This window comes from Euphorbia lathyris, chromosome 6, assembly GCF_963576675.1.
Source record: "Euphorbia lathyris chromosome 6, ddEupLath1.1, whole genome shotgun sequence".
In the NCBI taxonomy this organism is placed as follows: Eukaryota; Viridiplantae; Streptophyta; class Magnoliopsida; order Malpighiales; family Euphorbiaceae; genus Euphorbia; species Euphorbia lathyris.
The window spans coordinates 49,451,168-49,459,345 of record NC_088915.1 but is presented as its reverse complement, the minus strand read 5'-3'; positions in this window follow the sequence as shown (position 1 = coordinate 49,459,345).

Sequence of the window (8,178 nt, the reverse complement as noted above, 5' to 3'; positions counted from 1 at the left end):
TTGCGAAGCCAAATCGTCCTTTTCTTCCTAACATGATTAAATTTTTTTGAAGTTGGTTGAATACATAACATCCCTTTCAAGAAGGCGGTGTATTGGGATACAGATGAGAAATTTTTCTTGGATTCTCTTCTGATACAGGGAGGAATTTCCGTCAAGCTTCGTCACATTGACTTTGAAATGATATGAATGTTATTATTGTTGCAATCTTGTTGTAAATTTTGAGGATGTTATTATTGGGGTTTAGTGTCCTATAGACAATTGTTCTAGGATACAAACTTAATGTAAATGAAGTGTTCTTTATATCATTTGTTTTAATGAGATATGGTTTCATAACTATATAAAGGCAATCCCTTTTAAGAACTAAATAAAGTCTAATAAAAGGAAATCCATAAGTTTGTTTAAAGTGATTATAAAGTGTTCATACAAGCATGAAGTGAGACGAAACTTTATAATAAACCAATAAACTTAAAACCACCCCAAGTCAAGTAATATGTTTAGAATTGACATATCACTGCTGAGACTTGCATGTAACAATGTCTTCTGTCGAGACAGAAAGCTGATCTCACAAGCTTCATATATACAGATATCTGGACAGTTACATAGATCCAATGAAAAGGAGTTCATTAGGATTGGGGACCCGACTTGAGATAACAGGATGGGTAGATTCATCATTGTCACCTGTTCATCTCATCTCATTGATATTAATAGGTATAAGTAATCCTCAGACTCAAAGGAATGTTAATTAGTGATTCTGGATTACGGAATGTGATGCTTTGATCCTGTTGTAACACGATCCATAACAGAGATGACTCTGGGGTGTGAACGATAGACGTTGGGTATCACAGGAAGTAATTGCAGGATAATTATACATTGGATTGAGCATTTGTCACTCCCGATAAATGGGAGATACGTCCAAGGATCGCTTGTGGAAGACTCGACTCTAAATCCTTGCAAGGTGATAGCTTAAGACTTGAGATACAGATTTCACTTAACCTATCTAATTGGAGTTGATTCGGCCTGTACAAGTAAAATGAATGTCTCGCTATATGTGACTTGACATTATCCATAGTCATAAGATTCAGTTCAAGGATGTAGTTGATAAATGATCGAATTATACTGTAACTAATACAGAAAGGTCAACGACAGAATCAACCTATCTTCTTATAGCTCTGGGGGAATGTTTCGGATTTGCTAATCACATTTCGCGTACTCATTCCGTTATGCAAAGATTAAATATAATTTTGTGAAAATTAATTTAATAGTTGCATACGGCTAGAAGCAATAAGAACCTAATGGGTCACACATAAGTCTTGGAGCCCAAAAGAGAAACAGATGTTAATTAATGAGGAAATTACATATAACACTTTTGAAAATTATTTTACAGTTTAATAACTCTTTTTTCTGCTTTTATCATTTTCTGTTTTTTCTTAGATTTTTGTCATTCTGTCATTTTTTATTTCTGTTTTTGTCACATTTCAGTTATTTTTAAATTATTTCTAATTAAAAAAAAATCTCTACAGTTGCAATGTTTGATGATATAACCATTTTTTTTAAAAAAACTTGACATTTAAAGAATTTTTTTTTACACTAATGGTTTGTTGTAAATAGTTAACTAAATCTGACTAACATGTAACTAACCCTTAATTAATTAATGGAAGCCCAACTGAGTCCACTAAGGCCCAGTAGAGAGAGGGGGCGATTTTATGTATGAAAATACATAAATAATTTAATTTGATTTTAACAATTCTAATTAGATTATGATTGTGAATTAAATTAATAAAAGGATAAGTAAGTTAGGAGGTTTAATGAGATTAAAATTACTCCTATTATTATCCTATAAGGTTATTATTATTATCTTTATATTTAGATATACTAATAGATAATAAATAAGAATTATATTCCGAATTAAATTCTTATTCAGTAACCTAATTCTATCTAACTAGGGTTTAGATACAAGAGAGTATTTATACCCCCTCCTATGTAAATTTCGGCCAACCCTAGCCAGAGAGAGAGAGAATTTCGACCCACAAGTTTGAGGACGAGATTGTCTACCGCTTCCTCCCGTTCAATTGATTTTCATCTCTTTCTTTTATTCCTTGATCTTGTGTTGATTGATTAGAGGCAATCTATTCTTGATTGCTTTTATACGGTTGATATCTAACTTGATTTTGGGTTGTGTTTGTTTTGTGCTCGTGAACTCGGAGTAAGAATTGAGGGCACTTCGCTTGCAACGGTAGATAGTTCATCAAAAGGTATTTCCTTCTATCCCTCTTTATATGAAATAACGATTAACAGATCTTGGGTTAATGGAAAAAGGTTAAAATTTTTATATTTCCGCTGCAATACGTTAGCCTTAAATTCCATCAGTTATGATTTTAATGTTGTAAAAAAACACGTCTTTTATATTCGTAGACTTTGCATATTGCGAAATCTGTGAATTAAAATCATCTATTGAACCAAACATTGTCTTCGCAGACTTCGCATATTGCGAAATCTACGAAGTCAGACGGGAGGGATAAAGAAGAAAGGCTAAAAAATTTCTAAGTGTTATATATATTAAGGGTATTTTGGGAAAGTCACACAAAAATAGTCTAGATATGTAGCAGGTTGAGTAAATGGACTAAATATGTAAATTGGTTAAATGTGTAAATGGGTCTCCCATTTGACCCAATTTTATAATTTTCCCTTATTTATATTATATATAATCAAATAGAATATGATACATAATCATTTACTTAAACCTATCAAGAAGTACATTAAGATTGATTCCACATTCCACAAGTAAAACATACCAAACCAATAATCCTTGCAATACAAGGATAGTTATGTCTTTATGACTAGACCCCAAGACACTATAAGTAAATAAACAATGAAATATCAGCAATAAAGGAATGACAGAGAAAGAAGAGAATTGCATACTTCATTTTATTCATCATACTGAGAAAACATAGAGACAATGCCTATAAAGGCACTACACCAACAACAGACAAAAAGGAAAAACTAACATCCTCAAATGACAACACGTGTCATTGAGACAAAACAAAACAACTGTAAAAATAAAAATAACATAATAGGTCCATGGATTAACTAGAAACAATAAAAGAGATCCTGAAAAATATTTAAAATCTTGAATAACCCCTAAATGCTCCTCCTCAAGCTGGCGACGAAGAAGGTACTGAAGTTCCAAGCTTGTGAATATATCGATCATGATCTTTGACAGATAGGACTTTGGTGAAGACATCTGCAACCTGGTCAGAGGAGGAAACATGAATTGGGATGATTGATCCACTTGATCTCTCACATAGTGGCAATCAATTTCTATGTGTTTGGTGCTTTCATGAAGCACATGATTGGCAACAATGGAGATGGCTACTTGATTATCACATTTAAGTATTGTAGGAGGAAGATTCTTGAGACCAAGGTATTTGAGAAGATCTGCAAGCCAAGTGATTTCATAGGTTGTTTGAGCCATTGCCCTATACTTTGCTTCAGCTGGGGGATCATGCCACAACTGGCTTCTTCTTTAGCTTTCCAAGATATGGGAGATTGCCCAAGAAAGATACAATATCCAGCTGTGGATCTTCTAGTCATTGGACAACTTGCCCAATCACTATCACAATAAGACATGAGCTGAACTACAGATTGAGAAGCAAGAAGAATGCCTTGATCAGTAGTGGCTATGAGATACCTCAAGACTCGTTTTGCTACCTGCATATGAATTGAAGTTAGCTGATGAAGGAATTGAGTTAGTAACTGCATAGGAAAAGTTATATCTGGCCTTGTAATGGTTAAGTAAATCAGTTTCCCAATGAGCCTCTAGTATGCTGTCGGATCAGACATGAGCTCTCCTTTGTCAGGTGTGAATTTCAGGTTACTTTCCATAGGCAGTTTTAGAGGTTTGGAGTGAAATCAGCCATGTTCTCTCAATATATCCTGTGTATATTTCTTTTGAAAAACAAAAAACCCACCAGGAGATCTATCGATTTCCAGACCAAGGAAGTATATAAGATTGCCAAGATCTTTCATGTGAAACACTTGAGATAGTATCGTTTTCAACTAAGTAATCGAAGTCGTGCAATTTCCAGTGATAATTAAATCGACCAAGATGATTGTAATAGTAGTTGCAGTTTGTTGAATGAATAAACTGTAATCTGACTTCGATTGGCAGTACCCCAAAGAAATGAGAGCGGTGGAAAGCTTCAAAAACCACTGTTTTGAAGCTTGCTTGAGTCCATATAGTGACTTTTTGAGTTTGTAAGTCAGGGAAGATTTGACCTTTGAAGCTGAGGCAAGACTAGGTTGAGAATTGATTCTGCAACCAAAATGTGTATAACCCCGTGGCATGCGCATAAACATTTTCAGATAAATCTACTTTCAAAAATGCATTTGTAACATCCATTTGAATTGCATGCCAATTTCCAATTTCAACAACTGCAAGTAAGGCTCTCACTGTGGTCATTTTGGCAACTGGTGCAAAAGTTTCTTCATAGTCCACTCCATATCTTTGTCTGCATCCCAGAACAACCAACCTTACTTTGTATCTTTCAAATTTTCCATCTGGATGGTACTTTGTCTTAAATAACCACTTATAGACAATATCTGTTTTGTGTGTAGGCAGTTCAACAACTTCCCAAGTCCCATTGGCTTCTAATGCTTCCAGTTCAACATTCATGGAATCAATCTAGTGTTGATGAGAAATGTCATCTTTGAAAAAAATAGGGTCACTAGTTTCGGTGAGAACTGACATGAAGCATGTGAATGTAAGATCTATGTCAGTAGTGGCAAGGTTAGATATATGAGGTGTATTATAGTCCTTAAGCCATAAAGGAGCTGTGTGGGATCCATATGATCTTCAAATAGGAGGAGGAGATGGTAACTGAGGATGTTTAGATATGGGAGATTGAGAGTCAGACACAACGAGAAAAGGAGGATTGGGTGTAGGAATAGGAGAATAAGATAAAGCAGGACTGGTATGGGTGATGTCATTAGTAGAGTTAAGATAAAAGGTCATCAAATAGACTGGGAGAGTTAATGGTGGTTGAGTAGTTGGAATAGGTTATATATAGGCCTGAGATGAGTTTGATTGGAAAGGAAAATATTTTTATGGAATATGACATATCGAGAGACAAAGGATTGAGAATTAAGAAGGTTCAAGAGTCTATAACCTTTTTGAGAGGAAGGATAACCAAGAAAGACACAAGGAACTCCCCTAGGAGAGAATTTGTCTGCTGAAAGAATAGGGTTCGAGGCAAATGCCAGGCATCCAAAGACCTTGAGGTGAGAGTAGGTTGGAGGTTTGTGATTAAGTACCTTATAAGGTGTTTTATTTTGTAGAATATGAGTGGGAAGCCTATTGATTAAGTGAACAGCAGCGAGAGCACATTCTCCCCAATATTGGAGAGGAAGACCAACTTGAAACCTCAATGTTCTAACTATCTCTAAGATGTGACTATGTTTTCTCTCAACTCTTGCATTCTGTTGAGGTCTTCTTACACATGAGGTTTGATGCAGAATTCCATATTTGGAGAAAAAGGTATTGCATTGAGTATCATAAGACTCCAAAACATTGTCAGACCTTATGTGCTTGATAATAGTATGATATTGGTTTTAGCATATTAAGCAAAAGTTTCCAGAATAGACAAGGACTCAGACTTGTATTGTAGCAAGTAAATCCAGGTGATCTAGAGTGATCATCAACTACGGTCAGAAAGTATCTATACTTTCCTCTGGTCTGGACCTTTTAAGGACCCCAAATGTCAATATGTATAAGTTCAAATATGTTTGAGGCATGAGAGGATCTCACATTGAATGGCAGCTTAGTGAATTTGGCTAAAAGACAGGTAAGACATAGTTTTGGTTGATGTTTCAGATATGGTTGCACACAGAGAATATATTTGAGTTTGACCATAGGAGCATGCCCTAGTCGATGATGCCAAAGATCAAGAGTATGAGACATAAAGCTTTTTGATTTAGTGGTCATATAAGCAATATACCGAGTCATTTCACTTGATGCACTAGAATCAGCAAAGCAATTCAACATATAATACAAACCATTCTTAGCTTTTCCCATTCCTAAGATTTTCTTTGTAACAGAATCAGTAATCAAGCAATAAGTGGGATGCAATGTTACCTCACATTTGGCATCTTTGATCTTTTTTTGCACTGACAACAAGTTGTGTTTGAATAGTGGCACACATAACATATTATATAAAGTCAAATCTGTAGTGATCTTCACACTTCCCTTGTGAGAGATGGTTATTGTCTGGCCATTTGGAAGATTGATTTTTTGTGCATCTCTGACTAGGATAGGACTCATCATTTATTGCAAATGTGGGCTCATATGGTCGGACGCTCCTGAGTCAATGATCCATTCATGAGTTGGTTCAACAACATAGTGGCAAGAAATCATTCCAGAGAAATGATTATCTAATTCTTCATCTGTCTCAAATCCCTTGTATTGTTGCATATGAAGATGAGTCATAAATTTTGGCAGTTGATCCAGTTGTTAAGGAGTGAAAAGCAATCCTGATTGATCAGAGAAATTCTTAGATTGAGCAGTTGCAGCCATTCTAGGAGAGTTAGGTGCATAGAATTGATTGCACAAACATGTCAGATGAGAATATGTAAATTTTTGGGTGTAACCTTATCCAAATCCCATAAACTTAATAAAAAAAAGTCTCCAAATGAGAAGAATAAGAACAAGAACACTCACTAGAGTAGGAGTTTGAACAAGAAAATGAGATACAAGAAAATGATTTAAACCTAGATATGAAAGTCTATGTTAAGCATAGAATTGAATATATAAATTTTTGGATGTAACCTTATCCAAATCCCATAAACTTAATAAAAAAGAGTCTCCAAATGAGAAGAATAAGAACAAGAACACTCTGAGTAGGAGTTTGAACAAGCCAAGTACATCAATGGAGTGCACTACCCAAAGCTCCATTAGAAAACTCCATTTGGACTTAATATACTTATTTTCCCATATTTAAACTAAACTAATTACAATACACAAACAAGACTCCGTTATTATGCATTGAAATAGAAATTTTTCTTAGATATTAAATTAAAGCTCAAAAACTCTTGATTAAGCTAGAGTCAATACCAATAAGTTTAGGCAGCAACATGAACTATTATTAATTATTAATTATTAATTATTGAAAGGATTACAACACCAAATACATGCACACAAAATTGGGCAAAATTAAAGCATCAAAATCACAATCCGCGGACAACAGAATCATAACACAAATTCAAACAAAAAAAATAAAAAATTAATCACCTGAAACACCAAATAATTCCTAGCCTTAACAAGAATTCCCATCGACCTAAACACCTGCCAACTATCAAGTTAAATGACAATATATTTCACTAAACTAGGATTCTTAAATTGGATGTAAGTCTATTTCTAACCGAAGTCTTCCTACCATTTAAATTCTTATACTTCTACTCCAACATGGTCACCAACTTTCTTCCTCGACCAAGCCATTTATTTATAGTAATTTGAGCTTCAACTCATGCACACGTGTCAGCATCATATTGGTTCGGAACCTAAATTCCCTCCTCAAATGAGTTTAGCGTGTTTCTGAGGTCCGAAACCTCATTCCTCAAATAGAACCTTTTGGGGACCCATGATGAGCCGGCCCAAAGGGTAAATTATGGGCTTTAGTTGAACCTTTCGGAAGCCCATCTAATATTATTTACCATATCAGTGAGTTAAATTTTCGATCAAATAATACTTGTGATTAAGTTAATTTGTAAAATCAGATCTTATATTTTGAATAATTTGCAAAGTCAGACTTTCAAGTTGCTCCAGATTGCTCCATTTTATGGTAAATAGTCACGACAATAATTTTGACAGAATTACTGAGTTTGTAAAATGCACAAAGCACAAAACCTTTGTTTACAAACTTTTAAACCACAAGAACTGTCTTTTCAAATCAATCAAACTACAAAGTTTATTTTTATAATTTTCCCTAATATTCATAGTAGATAATTGAATAAATTATACTCATGGTCCTTAATTTATGTTCCAACTTTCTTTATAATCTTTCAATTTTAAAATCGAATAGAAAAATCATGAATTTTGTTTTTTTAATAACATAACAGTTTATTTTAAAAGTAAACGATCTCAATACGATAGTTGACGACCTTAAAAAAAGTTTAAGAATTAAATTT